Genomic DNA, 27,199 nt, shown 5'->3' on the forward strand with positions numbered 1-27,199 from the left:
CACAAACACGGCAGATCACAAATACTGCTAAAGTGTAACGCGGAGAAATGTTGGAACTGGCCGCCGCGAGATATCTTGAAAATGCGAGCTGAATTTAAGTGACCGAGGACTGAAATGCGGCACACGACGCGTTTTGTAGCCCTGAATTAAAAAGGTAACCACAACCTCATGAAAAAAATAAGTTTCAGCGCTAAAAGCAAAGCGTAATTTCTCGCTCTCATTGGTTACCTAAAAATATGCTCGCACTAGCTACAAAAGCTGCCGCATTAGCAACCGACGAGCAGTCTTGATTGACAATTGGTTGCAGATTATAGGTGACACAGGCAGATACCAAATGAAAATAGAACGGCAGGAAGAAAAATAAGAGCAAACTAAATCAATTCGATGCTGAAAATGATGCGGCAAAGAATTAGAAATAAAAAAATTACGCGCAAACCAATAAATCGATTAAAAATAAGAAAACTATTATATTTAATAATAAGTTTTGCTATATTAACACGAGTCGAACCTACGATCTTCTAGACATCAGGTTTATTTAGTAAACGCTGCGCTACGCCACAACATTTGGTTAAGGTTTCATATATATGACAGTGGAGACCCGGTCGCAGCGATGATTTGCAGCGTTCAAAAATTCGGCTTCACGGAATTTCGTGTGAAGCCTATGTAATGTAAGCTGATTTCTATGATTATGGTAAATGTACATATTACATTGAATGGCGTCTTGTGCGAAAGTATCCAATACTGTTTAGTTAGTGGTGTGTGTGAAACGCGCGTCTGTATTCTGACTGATTGTCATAAGGAGTGTGACTAAATATAATTTAAAAGTTGGCACTAAAATAGAGGAGCCATACCCACAGTATATAAAGTTTTTTCTTTAAAAAGAAAGTGTTACGTTACCGGTTTCAACGAACTACGTCGTCATTTTCAAATGTAAAAACATCGATTGGAGAATATATAATGGGAATTAAGTATTTTCCTGCAACTGATTTTTTTTTCATTTGAAAATGACGTAGTTCGTTGAAACCGGTGACATAACTCTCTCTTTTTACAGAAAAAAAATTTGTGTGCTGTGACTATGGCTTCACTATTGTATGTGTCAAATATATATATATATATATATATATAAGCTTACATTACATAAGCTTCACACGAAATTATTTCGTATTTCATCACATATGATAGCCACACGACCCCCCCCCCCCCCATATATGTGGGGGGGGGGGGGGTCGTGTGGCTATCATATGTGATGAAATACGAAATAAACGTGCCAGACCCATGATACTGGATCCAAACACATCAACAAAGAATGTGTGACAAGGAATTGGAAGTGAACTGACAAATTTTGTGGCAGTTCAGCAACTGTGGATGGTTCGTGCGTAACACTGAGCGCTGAGGAAATCAGCTCCAACGCGTTATGTTCAACTATAGAGTAATTTCAAGCGGACTATAACTTCGCCGGGAAGAGTCCGCAAACGCATAGTCTAGTGATTAGAAGTGATTCCCAAGTTGATATTTATCATACGTGGACCTTTATTGCAAAGACTTAAATACCCTCGTGCAAGGAACAGAGACGCTCTGAACACATCTCAGGTTGCCTTTAGTAGGTTAACACTTAGCGTGAGTGGAATTAAGGTAGTCCTGCGATTATCAGCACAATCATCTGGCCAGCAGTTAGGTTTATTTGGACACGACGAAGAGTTAACGTGACTACCTCAACACAATTGAAATCAGGAAAAATCTAGAATCTGAAAGTGATTTCACGGTGTATTACAACCAGACGGGACACCGTGTTGCATCATTCTCCTGCGAACACTGATAAAGCAGCTGTTTTAAACACTGATAACGCTGTGCACACGTTTTCATATCTCCAGGCGCCCACCCCCACTCGTACGTCTCCCTAATTACAAAAGCGTGGGAACAGCACGATAAGGCAGCACATCTGCCAGAGACATTTGAGAACACACTCGAGCAAAAATGCCCACTAGTTGTGCCTTATCGCTGGCAGACACCTCACCTCCAGCCCTCGCTAGCGTCAACCGCAGTCTCGGGGAGATAGTCCAGAGCATAATCGGTGACATAATTTGCATGTCTCTCTTGACCGCGTTTTGTTATCTAGCTCACTTAGTGTGCTAGCTAATCATCCTGGTTTACGTTCTTTCCACTAATTTATTTTGTTGAAGTTTGCATATACCCTATTTATACTGATTTCTTTCAGTTTACCATTAATTCTTCAAAGTTTATCCCGTTCAGATACAAAAATGTATCTAGTCTTTTCCGATGAATGTGGTAGTGTTGGGTTCCCAGCTTCCGCCACGAAGCTTCAAAACGTTTGGGATATTCAATGTAGTGTGTCGCGAAATATTCTTGTATCCGAAGTCGTAAACTTTATGCTTTTACAATACGATAAATTAACTTTTTAATACTAGTTTTACTAATTTATGAACTTTTTCTAGACAGTGTGTACAAGGAAGCAAATGCAACAAGACATCGCTCTGCTTGTCGATAATTTGAGTGGTGGTGATCACCATACTTTTCCACTTACTCTGACACTCCTCGGCTGTCTGATTTTGTAACTGTATGTTATATGAAATTCAGAAGCCAAATAACAATCTCCCCCCCCCCCTCCCCACCGCCGGCCGCGGTGGTCTCGCGGTTCTAGGCGCGCAGTCCGGAATCGTGCGACTGCTACGGTCGCAGGTTCGAATCCTGCCTCGGGCATGGATGTGTGTGATGTCCTTAGGTTAGTTAGGTTTAAGTAGTTCTAAGTTCAAGGGGCCTGATGACCACAGCAGTTGAGTCCCATAGTGCTCAGAGCCATTTGAACCAACCTCCCCACCTCCAAAATAAAGAAGTTGAATGCATCTCCCAGAAATTCTCGACTTTGAAGTTCTCTGACTGGATTCCTCTAAGTCGTTAAATCTTAACATTCTTCCTTGCCTTTTGCTTCGTTCTAGTAACATCGTTCAGTTAATACTTGCAAAAAACAGAAGGGAGAAGGTAAGGGGAGATACGATAATACAATAAATTCGCTTTTTAACATGAGTTTTAATAATTTATGAACTTTTTCTAGACAGTGTGTACAAGTCAGCAACTGCAAGAAGACCCATCGCTCTCCTTGCCGATAATACACGGCCAATTACCATTAGTTTCTATGTCCTATCGTGCTTCATTATTAATGACTGTTGCGTACGGGGCGATGAGCTGTAATGTTCCTGCGTTTCTTCTTTACCCCCATTGTTTCTATCTCTGGTGCAGTGTTCGGAACACTGGACCCACATTTGGGAGGATCGAAGATCAAATACCCGTCACCCAACCAGATTTAGGTGTTCTTCGTTTAAATAAATCACTTGAGGGAAATTTCTGACGACTGCCGTGAAAAATACAAGGCCAATTTCCATTATTTTCTCCGTCCTATCGTGCTTCTACTTCTTCGTTAATGACTGATGCGTAGGGGACGATGAGCTGCAATGTTTCTTCCTTTCTTCTTTACCCCACTGTCTATTTCCAACCACATGCGACGAATATATAGGGGTATCTACTCGGAACGGTGTAAGGCGGATCAACCCAGTTGTGGTTAAGGAGAATCTGCAAACTTTTGTAGGCCTCCGGTCTCAGTGCCGTTGCAATGGTCTGATTTCAGTTTAGCTGGTACACGTAGTCTAACAAGTTTCACGTGTAAATTAACATTTTTACAGTCTGTGGCCTTATTGTGTTCTGACATCATGCATTGTCTTGCAGTGGTGTAAACCACCACTGCAGTCGTTTAGTCATGTAGTTGCCAACAAACCGATCCAGGAAACAATCCGAACTGGTTTAACTATTGAGTGATAAAACTTTTTTACGCCTGTGACGTAGACGAGCTGCAATAACAGTAAGACAACGGACGGTATGCTACAATGCAAGCCGTCAGTAAATTGGAATCTATTGTTCACGAACAGTGGAGAACTTCGATTATACCATAACGTCCGTAAACGCCGACACCACGATCACGTGTCTCCTTCACGCAGTTCGCCACGTTTCGCACCGGCTTCTTCTCCTCCGAGTGCTGTCACGAAATTGCGAAAGCGTAGATATTCGCGATAAGAACGCCCATCACACACCCTCCAGCAGACACCTTAATGCTGCTGGATTTATCTGTGTTGTGCGCCGCAAGTATCAACCGCAATGCCGCGAAAGCTTAGTCCGTAATTGCGCAAGTTCGCGCCCCCCCCCCCCGTCTCTCCCCTCTCCTCTTTCCTTCACCTCCGAGCAACTCATACTTTCAGTGTCTTGCTTTAATCCAGATTTATTCTTACATCTGCACTGCATATCTCCAGTAACCTAGATACACTTGGGGAAGTGAAGTATGTTAATATCTAATAATAATTTCAATATTAGGAAATTTAGGTGCCAGTATGCCGATCTGGAGGCAGGGAAGGGGTGGGGGGGGGGGGGGAGTGGGGCGACAAAGACGAAGACGGGTGCCCCCACAGGCGAAGCTTCTTCTTCTTCTTCTTCTTCTTCTTCTTCTTCCTCTTCCTCCTCCTCCGCCTCCTCCCCCTCCTCCAATAGGATTAGCCCTTAGTGACTGTTTCGCCTTCGTGGTATTTATTCCAACCTTTTCTTTGGTCTTCCCACACTACTGAACCTGATTGGCTTTTCGTTAGTAGCCGGTTTTAGTAATCTACTTCTAGGAGGTCTTTCCATTTTTATGCAGTTGTACACTGATGGGAAAAAAATTGAGAGCGCAAAGAAGGAGTTGTGAGACGTAAACGAAAGTTGGTATGCGTGTTTCGATACCTGAAAGATGATGTCTATTCAAATTTCGCACCAGTTGCTTAAGAATGATGCTAGTCGTGTCACCATGAGTATGCAAATACACGCTCTGTGACGGTCTTGAGCGTTAGTTATCTTTGAAATTGGACGTGGTGAAGTGTTGTTAATCAAGAATGACTTTCTGGTGACAATGACACTATCAACACCTTACCGAGTTTGAAAGAGGTCGTGCAATAGGGCCATGAAGAGCTGGATATTTCTCCTGCGATATTGGAGGAAGGTTGGCAGGAATGTAGCCACTACACACGACTGCTGGCATTGGTCGTCACTGGAGTATACGCTCGAAAGAAGACCGGGCTCCGGACGGTTTAATGGCACTACCGGCAGGAAAGAACATCAATTTGAGCAGCAGTTGGCACCTCAGTCACACGACGAACTGTAACAAATTTCTGGATGGTGGGCTCCATATGGTTCCAAGTTGTGCAGCGGCCGTAAACCATAAAATTACCAAATAAGCAGAACCAGTCGCAAAATGTTTTCTTTATTTACTTTTGCAAATCGATTTCAACTGATTAATAGCCATCATCGGTTTTTTCAACATATATGGTCCCTGAGTAGTAACAATTTCTAAAGCACAGGTCAACATAAAGTCATTTATGTATGACCTGTGCTTTAGACATGATTTTGCGACTGGTTGCTGCTTATTTGGTAATTTTGTTACAAATTTGTTACCTCAAGGACAGCTCCGAGCCAGACGCCTTGTAGCGTGCATTCCACTGACCCCAAATGCATTGTAGCGTGCATTTCACTGACCCCAAATCACCGCCATTTGTGCCATGATTGGCGTGAAGCGAGAGCTCGTTCGAGGGCAGGATGGAGGTCTGCTGTTTCCTGATGAAAGCTTGTTCTGTATCGGCGCCTGTGATAGCCGCGTGTAGGTAAGAAGAGGCCAGCTGAAGGCCTGCAATCAACGTGTCTGCTTGGAAGGCAGAGTGGACCTACACCTGAGTTACGGTCTGACAGATCACTCTCTTGGTTATCCCAAGAAGCCTGACTGTAAATCAGTACGACAGTATGGTGATTCGACCTCTTGTGCTGCCGTTCGTTCCACGAGGTGTTTTCCAACGTGATAATGCACGCCAACAAACCGCTATTCTAACCCAACGTGCTCTACAAAGTGTCCATGTGTTGTTTAGGCCGGCTCGATCACCAGATATGTCTCCAGTCAAGCAACTATGAAACATCATCGGACGTCATCTACAGCGTCATCCGTAAACAGCATTGACCATTCCTGTATTGACCAAGTGCAAAAGGCATGTAACTCCATTACACAAATTGACATCCGGCACCTGTACAACACAATGCGTACACATTTGCATGCTTGCATCAACAGTCAGGGGGTTACACTGGTTATTAATATATCCAGCATTTCACATTTGCAATAGCTTATCTCTCGCTTACATTAACCTATGATCTTGCGATGTTAATCACTTCAATGTGTTTCCTAGACAAATGTATTCTGAAAATGTCATTTTGTTTTTTAGTGTTGTGATTTTTTTCAATCAATGTATTTTATCGTTTAGGTCATATTTGCAGTTATAATGTCTTTTACATCCTTTTACAGATCTTAGAAATTTCATTTCCACTGTTCGTGTGTGGCCTCCTCCTCGTCCTCCTGCTCCCTTCCTCCCTCCCTCCTCGATAAAGCAATATACGTACAGCCATTACGCCACGCGGGATTAGCCGAGCGCTCTCAGGCGCTGCAGTCATGGACTGTGCGGCTGGTCCTGGCGGAGTTTCGAGTCCTCCCTCGGGCATGGGTGTGTGTATTTGTGCTTAGGATAATTTAGGTTAAGCAGTGTGTAAGCTTAGGGACTGATGACCTTACCAATTAAGTCCCATAAGATTTCACACACATTTGAACAGCCATTACGTTATATAACTTGAGCCGGGTCTCATCTTGGGTTTTTTCTTAATATCTTTCTTATGGTGCCACATATCATTTGAAATTAACATCTATGTCTCTATCGCCAAAAGTTATAATCTATTAAAATACTGTGGCCAGTTATACGAGTAAACACCGTAGTCATTTTACACTAAAACTACGACACAAAACCGATTAACAAAAATGCTATGGTGTCTGGGTGAGCTATCCATTCGGAGTCCGGTGATCTCCCCTCCCCAATACTTTTCGGAAGAGACCCAACATTTCACAGAATTTAAAAACCGGTGTTGCACTGCTGTTGGTGGCGTCGAGGACGGTGGGCTGATCTCCAGCGAAACTGAGCGTTGCCCATATGTCAGTACATGGAACACACCTAGCTAAAACGTGCTAACCGAGAGTGGAATAGTGCAAACTTCATAAAGTGGCGAATTTTCCTGCTGAAAGCGAAATCTTGTGTTAATGGGCATTGTCCCAGTCATAGTCTTTGGAGGAGCACTTTCATAAGTGTTTTTGACATTAAATTCTCTTTTTGGAAGTATTTGTGTGAAGTCTAACACTGGACGACAGATAGTTCAGAGAACTGAACCTTTTGAAATGTAGTACTACAAAAGACCGCTGAAGATTAGAATCGTAGATTGAGTAACTAAAGAAGAGGTGCTGGACAGAACTCGAGATCAGTGCTTTATGGCACAACTGAACTACAAGAAGGGACAGGCTGACAACACATGCTAAGACGTCATGGACTAGTAAATTTGGTAATGGCGGGCAATATTGGCAGGAGGGGGAGGTGATAAAAGTTGTAGAGGAAGACTACGATAGAGAAAACAGGTGCTAAAGCACGCAGGGTGCAAGAGTTAAACCGACCGATAGGAGAAAAACTTGTACAATACAGAATGAAAACAGGCCGTCTGGCAGATGCCTCCACAAGATCTAGTTGATGAGGCAGTTCGGCATTAAATCGCTCCAAATAGACATACCACAGGCATCTGACGGTTGTGGTGTTTGCCCTGAGTGCTCGGTGATAGTGTAATCATAAAATATCAGGTCTTATAACGGCATTAGGCACGTTTCATTTCTTTATGGTGAAGGGCCGCTCAGCTGAAAGTGTCTGCACTGCAGGTCCCTTCGTTTTTCCTTGCGGTAGACCGATGCACGGGAACTCCCGTCTAAACCGTGTATTAGACGACGATCCGTCGCGCACGGCACCGGTCCAGCGCGACTGCTATCTGTTGGTAGAATGGGTGGCACTAAGAGAATTAGCAGGCGCATTATCCGCGCTCGGAAATAGACGTCAGTTGGAAACTCTCGCGAATTCGCGCATGCGTACCGCTAATAGGCGGTGACAACGCGTGCAAATGCAGGAGATACTCATCAGAGTACGCTTTCTACTTAACGTGTATGGTGATCTGTTCTAGTTCACATCTGGGGCCAGCAGGTAACTTCCGGTTTTTTCGTATTGGCGATTTTTGCGCGTTTTCAGTGAACAAATTTGCATAAATGCATTACACGAAAGAAATGTATTTCACAGGTAGACTTACTTTTATGCAAGCTGTTATTTGCACTTATTTGTACTGATGCGTTATTTGTACTGATTGCTTCCTATATAGAAATGGAGTGGACCAAACAAGCATTAAGCTTTCTAGTATAGTTGTATAACGCGGAAAGGTGTGTCATAAAAAGATACGTCAGCAAATTTTGTTCCAGAGTAAATACTTTTACACCGTCACATGCTTGATTTTCAAATTGATTCGTAGAGCCATAACTGACGAAAGTTCACGTTTGTTTTAATTCTGTGTTATTTCAGCGTACTACAAAGGAGAAACTGACTGGTCGGCGAGACAGCCCGCTCACAAAAGCAATAAACGAATGGTTTAGTTCTTACTTCCGTCTGGGTGAAACTGCTTCCTGCATTACTGTGTCACTTAGCGAATTTCTTCCAGTAGCGGTTATAGAAAATTGTCAAAACAATCCACGGACACTCACTACGTTCCGAAATTCCTTCGGATCTCCTGGCCTCATTGCTCCATTACTAGCGAATATATCACCCTACCATCTTCCGCTCTACCCAGCTAGGATCGAACCCAACAACGCCTCAGTTGTCATGGTCGTCGTTCTGGTCTAATCTGAAGTGTTAGAGACAGTGCCAGGCAATAACTCCAGAAACAACTCCGTTCTCCATGTCCACAAAGCTGTATAAAAGTAAATTTTGATAAAATATTCTTGTGGAAACAAGTGTCTTAATATAAAACGGACAGTTGAGCCCGTAATTCAGAACGGTAATAACATAATTCTACGTTAGCTACGTACAGTAACTGCAATTACTTGTTTAATAGCAACCTCAAGCTCCTATTTCCGCGTTCTTGCTGTATAGTGCACATGCGCGAATTCGCGCCGTGAATATCCCGCGTGCGTCATGTAATCAGTCGACGTGAACCAGTCTGTAGTTCCGAACACGCACACTTACGGTGCTGCTGATTACAACGTGTTTTGTGAGCGATCGAGAATTGACGCCAAGTATTCGACTGTGACTGCCACACCCGCGTATCTCCTTGCGATTCATCTCGTGCAGGATTCATTAGAGACCAGAAGGAGAAGTTATCAGTCGTTCTCGTAAAAGTTATCAGTTTCGGATATGCTTTCGTCTCCGGTTGTCTCCAGCTGACTTCCAGCAGAATTCGGGCAACGATACGTATTACAAAAAACGGGCAATGGAAGATGTACCAAACAATACTGGACTGTGCATAAGATATTCGCATTGTCATAATCACATAGAATTTCGCTGTGAATCCGAATAACTACTTTCAGTAGGGGATGTAGCTTTGTTTCCATTCACATAAAACTAATCTCTGTAGAGACGCGGCTGATGACAGGAAATCCACATTATGGACTCAGGGACATCTGGGTAACGAGCTGGCTACACGGCTAAGTCGTACGCTGCTCCTACTCGTCAGGCTGTCTGTATTTCTAAAAAAAAATTATGTTATCGTATGTTTGTTGGTTCCCTACAACATTCTCGTTTCTTTGAAGCTATCGATTCCGCCAATAAGTCTAATCGCATCTCTGATTTTGTTTATAAGCTGGTAGGAGAGAACTGTCACTGACAAGACACTTGCTCTCCACTTGAAAAAGCTGTTTTTACAACAACCAGTTGATAAACCTGGACAAGAGCTAAAAAGATAATCGGTTTCACCTACGGCATCGTTATTCTATTGTAGGGTAGTAATATTAGTACTTAACATGCAGACCAAAATATTTTTTCGGACTTTTAGTAAAAGTTTTCTTATTCTGCAGTTTTGTTTTCATCTGGACTGAAGATAATTAAGTCTCTGTAAGTCCATCTTTTTAAATATGGCTGCGGGACTCAGCTGCTCGGTACAGAAGGTCAAATCAAACAGCTCTCAGCCGTCTAGTTACTTTATTTGGCAACCAGTTTCAGCGTTTTACTACGCCATCTTTATCTAACAATGCTTAGATAACAGTTTGCAAATGATGGTTCAAATGATCTCTACAGCAAAAATCTACTAATACCAGTATTGCTGACCCCTGTTTTGATCACAACCGAAGTAGAATATTCCTACACATCGGTCAAGGGCCTGAAGATGGCGTAGTAAAACGCTGAAACTGCTCACCAAATAAAATAACTAGACGGCTGAAAGGTGTTTAATTTGACATCCTGAAGATTATTCGTTTTCTGCGAACTAGGTGGATGTGACTTGGAGGATATTTTAATATATACGTTGTCACAACGCGTAAATTAAAAAAATTTTTTTTTTACGTACAGCCACAGTCTCAAAATGCCAATTCTCGAGAAAACAGCGTATTTTAATATATCTCGAGTTCAGGGTCGAGTTTCCAGCAGAGATCTCATTTTGCAACTTTTGTCCCCCAATTTCGCGACAAGTAGAGTGCGATTTTGGATATTGCAGACAGCCAATAACATATATATGCACTTTACAAAGAAAGAAAGAGAGTGGGGGGGGGGGGGGCGGCATAAGAAACAGGTACGTAATTCAACCGGGAAACTAACTACTATCTTTGAAATACGATGCCAGAGGCCAAGAAATGCTCCGGCGACTTCCAGATGTTACGTAACCTCCCCAACAGGTGCAGCAATCGCTGTCACGTTGCCATGCCTAACCATGAGATGTTCCGTAATTCGCTTTTATGAATAACATCTTGATTCTACTGAACTTCGGATTACTGAACACTTTGTTTTTGTTTTTTTGTTTTGTTTTCAGGGGTGTCCTTGCGCAATCGCAGTTTTACAGGTGATGGGAGTTACGTCAGCTTATGTCAATTTATTATCTCAATTCTCGTCTTCTGTTCAGTGATATGCTGACGTTTTCTCCGAAGAAAAAAAAAATGTCTTTTCCTTGTACTCAGAGCTTCTAAGGCGAAGTATTTGCAACTTTAACCAGCATCTGAAGTGCTCTGGACAGTAAAGAATCTATGCGATTTTTGTGATGCTCTTATCACGTTTAAATGTGCTTGCCAGTTGGTATCCACTACAACGGTAATGCTTTCTGAGGACGAATCGTCATTGACTCGCTACGTTTGGTGCGCGATGCGCTGTGCTGGAATAATATCTGGTCGTCGCTTTGAAATACTGCAGCTCTTCGGTACACTGGATGAGCCTGCTTCCTCCCCCCCCCCCCCTCCCCTCCACCACCATTTTTCCAGTCTCTGTGGTTCGTCCGTGGCGAAATTAATTTCGGTGAAAGTATGTGGGACATTTGAGTTCCAGGCATTGTATGTGGGGGAGAAAATTATGTAACGTTTGATGTTACATCGAACGCCTTGGATTCTTCGTTGTTGGCAGAAACCGAAGAAAATAATAAAATAGCGCGTAAGGGGGTGTCAGTTGCATGGAATTAAATCAACTTCCGTATTTACGTTCTATAGTTTGCGAAAATGTCTTAGAAAGTACACGTTAAAACCTTATAGTAAGTATCTTTCATCCGTTTTATATGTTATAAGCAACTGATTAGAAACGGTTTCCTTGTCGCGTAACATTAAGTATAGACCATTGCGAAAATTTATTATTATTTCACAGCAGTCTTCGGGGTATAGACTGTGTTCCTGACGAATCATAGTTAGGAACTTGATCTATAGGATTTGTATGAACATTATTCGGTAATTAGCTTCTCAACGGACCCTAACATATTTACAGTGCCGCTTTTCAGATTACAGGGATCTGCTGTGACAATTGCAGTAAGATAATATGGCACTTAGTAAACATAAGGATGATGGAAGTAAGAGAGATGTCACACAGAGGGAAGTACTAGCATCTTTGTTTCTGCACAGCTTTCGCAAATAGAAAGGGTGTGGATAGTGGCATGGAGGAGACTGTCTCACCCTTTACATATACATACGTCTGGGAATGGTAGAACAATGGAGTTTCAGAAAGCCGGTGTAGGTTCCTGAGGATTAAGAACAGAGTATCATAATGGGTACCAGCTTCCTGAAAACGGAAGTCAGTCAGCAGTGAAGACACTATCCCACTTCGCCAAAACCCTTCAGGCATGAGATTTATTTGCTGTCAAAATTCTTCTGTCGCTAATCGCCATGTCAATACAATCCACCAGTTGTTAACCCACTTTTGACAGCTCCACGCTCCACATTGACCAATCAAAGCCAAATATATACGATTCACCGATAGCCTCGTTGCTGTAAAGGTTGCCACACGAGCGTCTAAGGTGCCAGTTGCTCTTCAGTGTTGGTAGGAGTCAAGAATCTCTCGTCCATGGTACTGGTGTGTACTCTACTAGTTATACTAGTCCCATTTTAAATAACTGAGAAATGAGGGAATACAAAAATAAAGTTTTATATTTTCTTCCTTTTTACTTGAGAGCTAGTATTTACACTTGGGGTGTACTTGAAGTTTACAGCACCGTTATTTGCAATCTTTTATTTCTCGTAACTGATTAGAAGGGCCACACACATTTAAGATGGAGTGATTGTTAATGTTTACTTTAGTTGTAAGTGGCCGATTTTTCAGTAGCGAATACGACTGCAGTTAAGTGTACACTTGAGTGTGTACGCCTGCCATCACCGCAATATTAACCCACAGGATATGATGTTCGAGACAATTATAGGTGGTTGTTAGCATTTAACGTCCCGTCGACAACGAGGTCATTAGAGACGGAGCGCAAGCTCGGGTTAGGGAAGGATTGGGAAGGATATCGGGCGTGTCCTTTCAAAGGAACCATCCCGGCATTTGCCTGAAACGATTTAGGGAAATCACTGAAAACCTAAATCAGGATGGTCGGAGACGGGATTGAACCGTCGTCCTCCCGAATGCGAGTCCAGTGTGCTAACCACTGTGCCACCTCGCTCGGTGAGAAAATTATACTACAGTGTTTTACAAGAAAGGAAGAAAAATTACAATTAACCGTACCATCGACCACATCATTAGAGGGAGCACACGCTCGAGTTTGAAAGGAAGCAGCCCACCATTTGATTCAAGCTATTTTTTGAAAAATGACTGAACGCTTAAATCTGGATGGTCAGATGGGGATGTGAACCGCAGTCCTAGCAAACACGAATTTAGTGTCTCACCACTGCGCCAGATGGTTCGGTCCTTATTATAAACAACAGTGGTAGTGCCGGCTTTCCTGATCACGTATCAAAGATTCATGCGCCTCTCGATTAAGCGTCTGCGTGTCGCAAGAGACCTCATTAACTTGTAACGGTGCCGAGGAAAAGGAAAAACGCGAAGGAAACGTCCAATCTTCGCGTACGAAGGTCGCCGGTAGGTAGCCAGCGCCACGACCTCCTTCGAGAACACACTGTCAATGAACGCTGTACTAGCAACCACGTCTGCTTTTGCAAGAGAACAGGCAGTGACGAGTGAGCGTACATTGAACCGGAGGGCCGCAAAGTACGATTTGTGGACCACCCATGACCTGCGGAGTTTGTATTGCTACTCGCAGCACTGCTCGAAACTTAAAGAAATATCTGACAGTTTGTGAATACAAGCTACTGCTAAAGCGGGCACAGCGTGCGGTTATTGCGGTCGGACGATGGCACGATTGTGGGTGACCCACATCCATGACTTCAGTAGTTACTAAAATGCAGAATGAACACAAAGTTCTTCACTGATATATTTCAGACGAACAAAGATAGATAGAGCTATGGAAATTCTGCCTTAACTCGTGAAGCTTTTATGGATATACTTCTAGGTTTGTTCTGAAAGCATCCGATCTCTCTCTCTTTCTCTCTCTCTCTCTCTCTCTCTCTCTCTCTCTCTCTCTCTCTCTCTCTCTCTCTCTCTCTGATGGTATTTCAACAACATACAACGTAGGGCATTGCTACACCGGACGTTATTTGCTCGCCAGTTCTGGGATGAAACGTTTCGGGACAGATGGATTGGTCGAGACGGTATATCATCATGACCACCATGTTCACAAGGCATTCGTCCTTTACTTTTTTCTGAGGTACGTTAAGGATAACATGTACCGTTCACGACTGTGAAATGATAAAAGGCGTTGTCGGAAGAGGTTTTGGCGAAGACATGGAGAGAAATTGAGTACGCCTTGACTTTCTACGGGAGAGAGACGGGACACACATGGAAGTGAATCCATAAAAAGCTATACGAGTTCCGATACAACTTGCAATAAACTGCATAAGCGTGTCTAGCGTAGTTACTTAGAAGTACGTTTTTGTAATCAGGGCAAAACAGTCTACCCTGTATTATGGCTGACGGCCAACAATATAGACGTGTCTCAATGTTGCCACATAATGAAGCGTGATTGCGCAGTGGAGACATTCGACCACTACTCGGGAGGAGGCAGAATGTGATGTCACATCTTCAACAACTTACGATATCAGGTGAGGGTAATGACAGTAATAATAAAGATAATGATAATAATGACGACGGTAATGATGATAATGACGATGATAATAATGATGATTCTTTGAGGCGAGGGCGCTCGACATCATGGTCATCAGTGCTCTGACAAAAAGTCAGCATGGTAATCTCATGAGTGGGGACGAAGGCTGTCCCCACATGCAAAGAAATTTATAATGTCTAAAAGCCTGCCTCCATTCCCCACCAAATTCAGGATGAGGCCTGACAGTTCACAAAATGTCACCATCCTTGTAACAATGGAATCAGTATCTGCGAGCGTGGTGTGTAGATCTCCATCGCGACCGATGGCTGCCCTAATATTATATAGGACACACGCTGCCACAACATGCAGAGCTGAAAGTGATACGCCACTAGCTTCAGAGTAGTGGATCTTCCCTCCGGAGGAGGAAGCCATGTCTTAAAGGGCACGTCCGATGCGCAGTCTGGGAAGCAGAACCTAATAACATTTAGTCATGCCTTTATGGTCGATTTGAACGACCACGATATCAGGGTTATGCAGAACTAGGAAAGAGAATCCACTGGTGCTATAAATCTACGAAAAATCTTAATGAGTGCGATAATCTGAATAATTTTATTACAGTTTCGAGTGCGACCGAGAGATATCAACATGATGTTCCTGAGGTACTTCAGTATTTTTCCCTGATTTTTATCTAGCCAATGCGAGTTCCCCAAAACAAAGTCGTTGTGTTATTAAAGGTTGGCTTCAAGCACTGGAATGAACCTCCAAGACGTAGAGTGGTTTTTCGAGTCGCTACAGAAAGATCCACTTAGGTTGGTGGTAAGAAACACCGAGACTAGTCAGTCGACCATTTTTCTCGGGTCCGACGATTTTGAATAGGACTCACTAGAGCAGTCGGCGTTACTTTTTAGCTGGACTTCAACAGGTGCTTCCATGAACAGTAAAGTCAGTCTCTGGATCGCATAAAATATCTGAAGTAGTTCACCACAGCGAAGATCGGTGAACTTTGGGAAGGCTATCGGGTTTCAACGAGCAATCAGTTGAAAAACCTACTATTGCTCGACAGTCGCTGTAGCTCTTATCTAAAATAGCTAATGGTCACTGAGCCACGAGGTCACCCAGTCTGCTGCTGCTCCTGCCGCTGTATCGACGATAGCTGCCCACTCGTCTTATTAATGCCTTTGTTTCTCATTTCTTGTATTATCTAATTAACCGATCAGTGACCGCTGGATTTATTCTATGTACATGCTGAACAACTAACACCCTTTGCTACCAATTTTAGTGCTATTGCGACTAATTAGCGAGTGTTGTAAGCTGCCCACATGCTTCATTCATACCTTTAATCTTGTCGGCGGAGATTAAGCATTACTCCTGCCAATAGGGCGTGAAATCTGATCCCGAGAACACTCGGTCAGGATAGGGGAATTATCAGACATGCTCTCAGTTCAGCAGGACCAGTCAGCACAGTTTGGAGAATACTTGCTTTTCGCGAACATAGCGAGCCCAGTTATTCTTGGTCAGGTTTTTTGTATCACCACTTAAGTGAAACATAAATCTGTATGGCTGGTTGTTTATTCTAACACCTACTCCTCCTCAGTACAAGCCCAGCGTCTGAACGATCTCTGATCGAACGGGAAACAGCTTCCAACTCTCAGTCACACTATTAAACAGTTATCCCAGTGAATTTTCCGCTAACTGTACTACCTTACTACCTCGCTCTTGTGAAATAATAGTGGCACAAACTGGGAACAGGATATTTTGAGAAAATGTTTGGCAAGAGTTTCTCTAGCTTCCTCAAAAGTTTAGAGTTTCTCCGTACAAACAGGTTTAAGAGATTCCTTTCTAGAACTCCGAAATCGATGAGTTCCTGAACTGAGTTAAGATTGTCGTAATTGTAATTTTTAACCTTCCGCAGTAGTTTATTCTAAGTACGATAAAACTGTATCCACTACATTTTCTTCAATCATGCATTACACTTCTCAGATTTAGAATTGCTACTTGCAAACTGTTGCAGCACTGATGAGTAACACGCTCTGCAGGTCAGTATCGTAACAATCCGTGTTCGATTTTGTTCTACAGCCCAGCTACGTGTCTAGTTCATGGCTACACTGCGTATTGTGTTTATAGGTCTAGAGCTCTTCTGATACGCAGCTGAAAGTTCGTGCTAGGTGTGAAACGCTGTAAATAAGTGATAACAGGTGGAGGCCGCGCAGATGCGAGGCTCGAACAACAATACGGAAGCTCACGTCCTTCCGTCGCGGTGTGCTTCTTATGTTATCTGCAAACTGATGTCGCCCGCAAGGTTGCAACGTTCAGCACCATTGGCTTCCAGCAACCATCCACATCACCACTTATGCCTTCGTCTCCGGCGCAGTATGACGGCGACGAAAGTGCTATATCCACGATCGGATACTTTCGTTGAATTTAACTGCCAGCAAGAGGTACGAGCAGCAGGTCCTTGCACTCTCCACTTTGTAAACCACAAAATCCAGCAACAATTGCTATTACTCAGTCGGCGACCAGTTTCCACCCTTTTCCAGAACCAGCTATCATGTGATATACAAGCACGGTCGGAATAATACATGATGGATTTAATGTAATTTGATTTGACTTAAGCAGGGAGAAGAACTTCGGTGGTCCTAGTGTAAGTAGGCTGTTTAGGTTTTTTTATTGGTACCGCGGCCGCCACGTAACGCTCTGTACAAAAATCACTGGCTGTGCTGTGTGCAGTCTGTGGCTAGTTTGCATTGTTGTCTGCCATTGTAATGTTGGGCAGCGGCAGCTGGATGTTAACAGCGCATTGTTTGTTCTCTATTAAAATCTTTCATTTGCTAACTGTGCCTATCAGTAGTTAGTGACTTCCGTAGTTTGAATCTTTTATTTAGCTGGCAGTAGTGGCGCTCGCTGTATTGCAGTAGTTCGAGTAACCAAGATTTTTGTGAGGTAAGTGATTTGTCAAACGTATAGGTTATTGTTAGTCAGGGCCATTCTTTCGTAGGGATTTTTGAAAGTCAGATTGCGTTGCGCTAAAAAATATTGTGTCAGTTTAAGCACATTTGTGTACAATTTTTCAAAGGGGACGTTTCACTAGCCCTCTGTTGCGTGCACCGAAACTGAATTTATTGTACGGAATCTATCCCCGTCGTTCTAGAAACGCCAACCAGTACCCTTACAGTACGAGTGCCTTTACCGGATCTGTCAGCCATAATTTCTTCAGGAGTTAATCATCCAAGTATTTTGTATCTTTTTCGTCTTCGAATTAGAAGATTAAATGTGTTGCAGTTTCATCCCGCCTCTTCCCCTGTACTACATAATCTGCACTTCGGGGCTTTTTCCCTATACCCATCGCGTATAGGTGTTTCATGAAGTTCCTATGGCGAGTCACTAGAACTACGAGAATAACCTGCTTCCTGTTAAGTTTCAGAACTGCACAACTTCTCTTAAAACATGGTTTCGGCATCATCAGCTTACCTTGCTTTTGTTTTTGGATTTTAGTCCTAATCCACTTACGTAGTTTTACCATCGCCTTAGCGATAGGTAAGACGGGTTCTGGTGCAACAAATGGAGTCATCACCCCTGCTCTAAAGCTTATCGGCTTGTTCATTACAACTAATTCGTGACTGAACAGGGACCCAAGGCAGTCTCTAAAAACGTACATACCTAATTACTGTGGGCTTTCCAACTTCAACTCACTGAATGCTGGAACACAATGCACCAGATATAACAACTGTGAAGGGAAAAAGGGGTGGATAATTTACACTGCCATCTCAAGGGATAGCAGAAGCGATAAGAAACAACTTGGCAAAGCTTGCCAGATATGAGGAATTGAAAAGCGAACTACGGTGACTGAAAAAAAAGCATTGAAAGTGGTCCCAGTGGCTGACAGTACATTGGGAGCAGTGCCAAAAGATCTTAGTGGCCATTAAAACAGTAGGCATTGGAAAAAATTTTATCTGCCAATTACAAAAAATCACTTTACTGGGATCTGCACGAATTCACCGGTACACCATGCAGTCCTAGACGGTTAGAAGTGTCAAACACTAAATCGAGCGTAGTGAACTCACCTGCTGTGTTTACTGTTGTAAACAGTACGTATAGTGACAATAGTTGTTCAGGTAGTAGTGATATAAATGGTGACAGTGGACGGTAGTAGTGACAGTGCTTATTAGTGGTGGTTCTGAGGATGGTTAATGTTGGTGTCAGTGTTGTACAAGGTTTCGAGAGGGTGCGTTTCTGGATGAGGTCTCGAATATATTGATGCCCCCTACTTGTAACTTCAGAGGTGATAACGAATGTAAAATTAGAGAGATTCGAGCACGCACGGAGGCCTTCCGGCAGTCGTTCTTCCCGCGAACCATGGAACAGGAAAGTGAGGTAATGAAAGTGGCACGTAAAGTGCCCTCCGCCACACACCGTTGGGTGGCTTGCGGAGTATAAATGTAGTTGTAGACTGTTACAGTGGCGTGACGAGGTTGAAATTAATGTCAGTTGAGAGCGAGACTTCAGGCGTTACGGTAGCTTATTCGTGTGGCTTCGTCTTAATTCAGTTTTAAAGTGGAAATTAAAACCAAATCAGGTCGGATTACACCCAGTGGCCAGCGTTCCTACACCAAAATCTAATCCCTAAGGGGAAAGAACTCAACGGAAATTCCATATGGGTTCTGCATGATCTGAGTGAAGACCAGAAAGCAGGTCGCAAAAAAGTAGAAGAATTGCTTCAATCTTATCGGACAGAAGGAGAACAGTTTCGGAAATGCATTGTTGCACTTGACGAAACCTGGATATGAGATTTGGAGCCAGAACTGAAGTCTCAGTCATCACAATGGAAGAATTCTGTCTCTCTACGCCCGAAAAAATTCCGCCGCCAACAATAAAATGCGAAACTGATGATCATCTTTGCGTATGACAGAATGCAGTCGTAGCGACAAACTGAGTGCTCCAGCGTCCCCGTCCGCTCCCGGTAGCTGAGTGGTTAGTCTGACAGAATATCAATCCTAAGGGCCCGGGTTCAATTCCCAGCTGGGTCGGAGATTTTCTCCGCGAAGGGACTGGGCGTTGTGTTGTCCTAATCATCATCATTTTGCCGGCACGGTAGCTCAGCGTGTTCGGTGAGAGGGTTAGCTGCCCTCTGTAACAAAAAAAAAAAGAAACAAAAAAACAACTGAGTTAATCGATCAACGACGAACATAAACTGGTGTCTTAAGACGTCCGCCCCGAGCAGATGCAACGAACGAAAGCGAACAAAACTGAGATAAAAAAAAGGGGGGACTTTGTAACAACGCGTACTACAAGCTGTTTCTGCAAAATGTTTTGGGCCAGAAAATTCGTCAAAGGCTGCCTGACATGTTTGCAAACTGGTGTCATTTTTGCACGATAATGCAAGACCGCATATTGCCCTACCAGTGAGAGAAATGCCAGACAAATATTGATGGTAAATACTTCCTCACCCACCATACAGTCCTGGTATGAGCCTACCAGGCCAAAATTGAAGGAACGACTGCGTTGGAAAAAGTTTTGGTACAATTTATGAAACTTTCAGTTGGTTGACGCGAATAATCAGACAGCTCACCAATGAACGTGCCCTCTGCGGAGTACTGAAGTCGCCAAAATGTTGGGAAGCCGTCAAACAAGACGGGAGATTATACTGAAGGTCTGTAAACGGATTTTGCAAATTTCATTATTTTCTTCGATACTGTCTTACAGCGTGCAGAACTTTTGAAATGATCCTTGTATTATGCTAATGAAGGATTGAGTATAATGAATTCAGCTCTTCCATGTCCGCATTCGCAGATACTACGTGCAACTACTTCTCCAGATTAAGGGCAATTTTTCTGAACTTTTTCCCATTCTGTCTGGCACATGTAGGAGTTGTAAGTAGGCTGTTTAGGTTTTTATAGTGATAACGCCACGTAGCGCTCTGTATGAAAATCACTGGCTGTGCTGTGTGCGGTCTGTGGCTGGGTGGCATTGTTGGAATAGTCGCTATTGCAGTGTTGGGCAGCTGGACGCGAACAGTGCGTAGCGTTGCGCAGTTGGAGGTGAGCAGTGGTGACTTTTGAGCACTATTAAGGTAAATACATTGTTTGTTCTCTATCAAAATCTTTCATTTGCTGACTATGCCATCAGTAGTTAGTGCCTTCAGTATTTAGAATCTTTTTCATCTGGCAGTATTGGCGCTCGCTGTATTGGAGTAGTTCGAGTAACGAAGATTTTTGTGAGGTAAGTGATTCATGAAAGGTATAGGTTATTGGTAGTCAGGGCAATTCTTTTGTAGAGATTTTTGAACGTCAGATTGCGTTGCGCAAAAAAAATATTGTGTGTCAGTTTAAGCACAGCCATTTATAACTTTTCTAAGAGGACGTTTCAGAGTCAACATCAAAGCAAAAGAAGACCAGGCCGACACACGTTTTACGAGACGGAAAAAGTGAAGTATGGTGTGATGTGTTCATCAAATAGCTTACGAGACATGTGCTAAGGCATAAATAACACCTCGAGTCAGTTTTCAGCTGTCTGACAAAAGGCTCTTAAATCGACGCGTTGTCTTGACTCCACATACCTTGCACAGGTAGGCATGACGTAATAGATAAGATGCGTCTTTCAACACCGTCAAACTACGTGCCTATTCTGTAAACCAAGGAAGCTTTGCACTTTCGGTATTTACAGACGCCCAGTTTCGTGGCCGGAACAAAATCTGACCTACCTTCCGGTAGCACCTCGACTCACCGTTGCGCCGCTTTCCTTGGTGGTTCCGAGTTTCGAGGAAAGGGCACGCGACCTCGGCTCCCAATCTGATCGTGTCAGGACTTGTCGGGCACGTCTGCAGCTCCCACGGTCGCTCCGATACGGTGCAGGCGCATGGCTCTGGCAGCACGCTATCGTCAGCCGAAACGCTGGGGGTCAGATAAGCGTCGCCCTGCCCTTACCGCGATCCATTTCGCACAGTGGCAAAGGGCGCGCGTTCACAACCGGATGGCAACTACTGTAGTATATACTGGCAGGCTTCAGTCGAATTCGCACTGGCGGTCAAAGAGTCCACGGAGTAGCGAAGCAGCTTAAAGCACATAATAAATGCAAGTCTTCCGGTCCATATAGCATTACAATAAGGTTCTTTTCAGAGTATACTGATGCAACAGGCTCATTCTTACAAGGGAACCTCCCCATCGCACCCCCCTCAGATTTAGTTATAAGTTGGCACAGTGGATAGGCCTTGAAAAACTGCACACAGATCAGTCCAGAAAACGGGAAGAAGTTGTGTGGAGCTATGAAAAAAATAAGCAAAATATACAAACTAAGTAGCCCATGCGCAAGATTGGCAACATTAAGGATAGTGTGACCTCAGGAGCGCCGTGGTTAGCGTGAGCAGCTGCGGAACGAGAGGTCATTGGTTCAAGTCTTCCCTCGATTGAAAAGTTTTATTTTTTATTTTCAGACAATTATTTTGCGAAACTGCATAGGTACACAGAGCAGTATTGTTTACGTGATCGTGTGTCAATTATCAAAGTTCAGCCACTCGCACATAATCAACTTCGCTCTCCAAAATTCCAGGACATGCAACAAGTCTATTAAAGAGACTGCTTAATTATACTTGTTCGTCCTCTGCAAGACAACTGCTGTTGGAATCATTACGAAACAAGACTGACGGAGGACATAGAAAAAGCACAATGAAGGGCAGCTAGTTCTGTATTCTCGAGGAATGGAGTATCACTGTTGCGATAAGCGAGTTCGGATAGCAATCATTAAAACAAAAGCGTTTTTCGTTGCCTTGAAATCTTTTCAGTAAACATCAATCACCAACTTTCTCAGCTGAACGTGAAAATATTTTATTGTCGCCAACCTACAAAGCGAGATACGATCATAATAATATAAGATAACCCAGAGCTCGTACAGGAATATTTGTTTATTTTTCCCCACGCGCTGTTTGAGTGTGGAACGGTAGAGAAATAGTCTGGAGGCGGTTCGAAGAATCCTCTACCCGGTGTGCCAGTGTGAACTGCGAAGTATTGATGTAGATGTATTTTACGGCATCGTTTACAGCCTCGCAATAATATAGAATAATGAATATCTGAAGTTAATAACCCGCCAGCTAAATTGACTGCACGCTAATCAGACACGGAGCACTAAACCTTTGGACTCAGCTGCGGAAGGAGATTAGTTACAACGACAATGAAGAAACCATCCTGGGAGTGAGTCGTGAGGTAGTTAAGAGAATCGCGAAAAACTCAAAAATACTACAGATTCACATAACTGCTAAGAAGACTAATTCTAGCCTAAAAAGATGCTCACCTGATCAGACAAAGCAAAACAGCAAATTATCAGACAAGAAAGTGAGACCAAAAGACGCCGGAAGGTACCACAACTTTGATTCCCAGCTTTCAGAGATACCGTCACAAGTGCTTCAATGAAAAGACGTGTGGAGTCAGCAGAATATCCGCAACAAAGTTTTGGATGGTACACTACCAACAACGACGTCACTTTGAAACGTATAGTGTTCTTGTGGTAAAAGAATCACTTTACCTGTTAGAAGAAGAAGGTGTGGGTGTGTGTGCGTGTGCGTGTGTGTTGGGGGGGGGGGGGGGGTGTTTTGAGAAGGAAACTAAAGTAAAGGCCGTTCTCAACAATGGGGCTAGGTTCTTTGGATTTCTGCAAATACATGTTAATGGAAATTTGTAATTAACACATGCACATTTCTGTAGCAACTAAAAGTGAGGGAAAAGCACCAACTGCCGATCTTCTGAGGCCGCTAACAGAGAAACTATGATGCCTAAACAAAAGTTACCTCTTACGAAGCTATGCGTAAAGTGGTAGAATAAGCGGAAGGTTGAGAGAGTGTGCCAAAGAAAACCTGAACGAAGCAAAAAATATCCTACTGTCCACTGACAGAACTATAACTCGCCCAGAATCGCAAACCGCCATATGGCGTTCATGGTCTATTGATATCTATAGTAACGTTCTGGTTCCGACGTCAATAGCACAGAAGAATTAAAGGCCTGTATTACTCTGAACCATGTAAGTTAATATGTCTACTCATACATTTTCCTTCAGGAGGCTACTGGAAACTTTTGCTTGGCAATTTTAGTGTCCCGATTCTTCTAATATTTTAACAATTCTTTGGGGCGTTCACCATCAAACACTCAAGAAAAAAGATTCAACTTTTTGTAATAATGCTATTGGCTGATTCTTCAGCTTTATTATTTAATGTTTCGATGTTCTCTTCGGGAATATGATATAGTTTGGGTAGATATTGTATAAGAATGACTGACTGATGTGATCATCTATGCAATACAGCGAAATGTGGTGACGATGTCTGCAAATACCTACATGACGTATGGCGTAGTTGATTCGTAATAGACATGCACAGCTGAATAATTGTTAGACGCAATGAAGTGGACGTTCACAACGTCCTTCTCAGATATCTACGATTACTGCTTCCAAATATCGTCAGACAATCTTTTCTTTCCCTTGCCTTTCTCGTTGGGTAATGGGTAAAAATGCCGCCCCGACCTCTCTGGCTGATAATTATCTATTTGTGTGGCCAAAATTCTCACTAAAGATAGCGCGTTTAACTTACGTAACATACACTTAACTAAAAGAGCAGCTGAGAAACACACAGTGGAGTTCTGAGTGGTAGTCTAAATGGATGCCCCCAACCATCGTAGGCAATTACAATTCTACGTCTTATATTAGCAGCATAATGGCAGGGGGAACCACACAGCTGTTTGTCGAAGCATTCTCCACGATGCATTTTGCGCAACAGGTTTCCGTGGTGCGGTGTCAGCGCGGTTTATCGAGATTAAAAATCCACGGATTTAATTACCTGGTCTAAGTTTAAGCTATTTTACAATCATTTTACTTCGACTTGTGACCCCCGCGCACGCGGATAAGACTCTAGTCACTATTTACAGTTCTCGTTAAATTTTATGTGTAGCTATAAATGGCTGAACGAACCGGTTGCTAAGAGGCAGGCACCTGCCGTGTTTAACATTTAGCACTATGATGTTCAAACAAGTTCTCGTGTTAATGGCTTCTTTTTGTGCAAAGCTTGGGAAGTCTCTGTTTGAGGCTCATGAACTGATCCAAGATTGGTCCACATGTTATACTAATTCCATTGTACATCTTGTCTCGTGCCGGCGGAAAAAGCAGAAAAAGGAGAGCGTCCTTCCAGTTTCTGGAATTTTGCTAGAAAAACGATCGCTATTTTCCTAAAAAGTGCATTAGTAGCAAACTAAATGGATTAATATACAAACGAAAAAACTGCGTCAAGTTACATAAGAGAAGGCACCAACAATGCTAGACGTTCAGCGTTCCGGGGTCGCCGGATTTCACCCGCTGCAGAAGGCGCTATCGCGAAAGTATACAGTTTCCCGCGGCCGAGCCGGCGTGAAACAGGTAGCTGGCTGACGACGTCACAACCAGAAACGCTTAGTCAGCGCTCTGGTCGATAGGGACCTTGTCCATTATAGCGGTGACACCTAACGGCGTTATGGCAATTTGTCCGCTCTGCTTGTGTAAAACGTTTCTGACAATATCGGGAGCGTTCATTCAAATGGACAGAATGAAATATTCAGGATAGCGCTGCTATGGAAATGCCGCAGTACGTAACCAACGGCAACGACCTGGCAGACACAAACCGCTCCCTTCCCTAGATGAAGGCGTCGTGTGGCGAACACGCCTTTTTCTGCAAGCCTCTTGGCATCTACATAAGGAAGACTGTGCTGCGAGGAGAATACAAACAGGTTGACTCTCGTCCCGCGCTCCTATGCAGTTGCAGACGACAGCTGACACTGTGAAATTGAGTGAAAAGATATATATTTTGCCACAACTGAGTCCGAGAGGGCAATCTATCTTCACGTGGCTACAATTCAGTGAGCTACACGCTGTCCACGAATAGTATTACTATGATGTGTTAGTACCGAAAACTGGATCGTGGAAAGTATTATCCACATCAGAATAGCACTGAAACCGAGAAACAGTTTAATTTCATGACAAACGCATTGAGCGAAACACTGGACGAACTATTTCCCTCTTGCAAACGAAACATGTGGTTGTCTGTTGAGACGGCACTAAGCCCGGCTCCTGTAGTTAAAAGTAAATAAACAATCACTAGCGCCGAATATTATCCGATTACTCTCGCTTTGCCTTCTTCATTTTAAGAAGAACCAAGGATTTCGTTGAAACCACTGCAAGACTAAAATTTAATTTCTTTAGCGTCCCGTCCATAATGGTTTAGAAACAGAAAATTGCTTATCTTTGCCGTAAAAGGTGCAATCACTCACTCTCTCACTCTCTCTCTCTCTCTCTCTCTCTCACACACACACACACACACACACACACACACACACACACACACACACACACGCGCGCTATTTATTACGCCATCAGGTTACGGATAAATGCCACACTAAATTCCAGTTGTTTACTTTTCTCTTGGTAAAAGGATAAACAGACCAGACCAAACAGAGCAGTCAAAACCTAACGAGTGACACTTTAGAGAGACTGGAGAATACAGTTTCACTGATTTTACATAATTACGGCGAATCAGTACGCTAAAATCTTAAGGTTCAATATCTATTGTGAGGAAAATAGGAGCACTCATAAGAACATCAGGATCGAATCACCAGCATTTCTTTGAGGTTTGTTTACAAATGCTGCAATATAGCAATGAGTGTCAACAGCGAGGAAAATCTGTCACTGGCGCAAGTATTGTCGACTGCAGGAGAGAAAATGAAGTCTTGCATATAGTAATAAATGACGTGCATTTTGAACTGCATATGTTCTTGCCGCCGGCAGCAATTGCGCAACGACCGGCAAAAAATGCCCAGTTACGAGCATATTCAGCTTCAGTTCACTAATACGGTGCTCGGTCTCATACCTGTTTGTGCTACGTGTGAGACAGGTGGAAACTCCAGTTCTTGCAAATTCTGTTAGCTGTCGCAGACGTACGCCGCCGGCTACGTCGGGAAGTTGCGTCACTCCTCGTCCGCACGCGGCGACAGTCGGAGACTGAATGAGGAGCGAGACCACGAGGCAGACCCGGCGCAGAGCCGGCGGCGACCCCGAACTCTGCCGACGGGAACCGAGAGTAGCCGAGTCCTCGCGCCGAAGGCGTAGCCAGACGGAGCTTTTGCACAAGTTGCGACAGGTTCGGGTTGGCAGTAGGGATCTCCGCGGTTGAGGACGATCTTCTTCGGCGCCGCACACCAGAGGCGAGGTTCAAGGTTGCAGACATGGCATTCCCCCCCCCCCCCCCTCTCTATCCTCGGAACCAGCACTGGCGCCTCATCAAGTCTGACAGAAATAAGAACATGACGTCACTTATTCTTCTTATTCGTAGGCAGAGACTTGTCGGCACGTGACAGCGTTTGAGGAAGTGTGCATTTCCCGTACTCCCTGCCCGTAGGTGTTGCACAAAATCACCGCGGTCTGTACTCTACTTGCCGCACTCGCTAGGCCTCTGGCCTCATATTCGGGGGTGGAGACTCTAGTCCAAATCCTGCCCTACCAGTCTGCGTTTTCTGTGATTTTCCACGACTGACTGTTTCTTCGAACGGAATATGAACGATGTCTTTCCCCATCCCTCTCCAACAGAGCCATTGCTGTGTGTTTAGACGGGGCACTATGTTCTGATGTTGAATTAAATGCTGTCAGTGACATGAAATTTTTCCACTCTTTT

The 27,199-nt window shown here is 43.6% G+C and overlaps 1 protein-coding gene across 1 annotated transcript in view; it reads right to left on the bottom strand.

Moving 5' to 3' along the window:
• The window catches only part of LOC126278347 (oxidative stress-induced growth inhibitor 1-like), a 117,245-nt gene extending 90,699 nt beyond the window's left edge, over positions 1–26,546 (bottom strand). The window contains exon 1 of the mRNA XM_049978388.1: positions 26,399–26,546. The gene's annotated coding sequence lies outside the window, so the exon portion shown is untranslated. The remainder of the gene's footprint in view (positions 1–26,398) is intronic.
• Positions 26,547–27,199: the final 653 nt, after the last annotated feature.

This window comes from Schistocerca gregaria, chromosome 6 (assembly GCF_023897955.1).
Source record: "Schistocerca gregaria isolate iqSchGreg1 chromosome 6, iqSchGreg1.2, whole genome shotgun sequence".
Taxonomy (NCBI): Eukaryota; Metazoa; Arthropoda; class Insecta; order Orthoptera; family Acrididae; genus Schistocerca; species Schistocerca gregaria.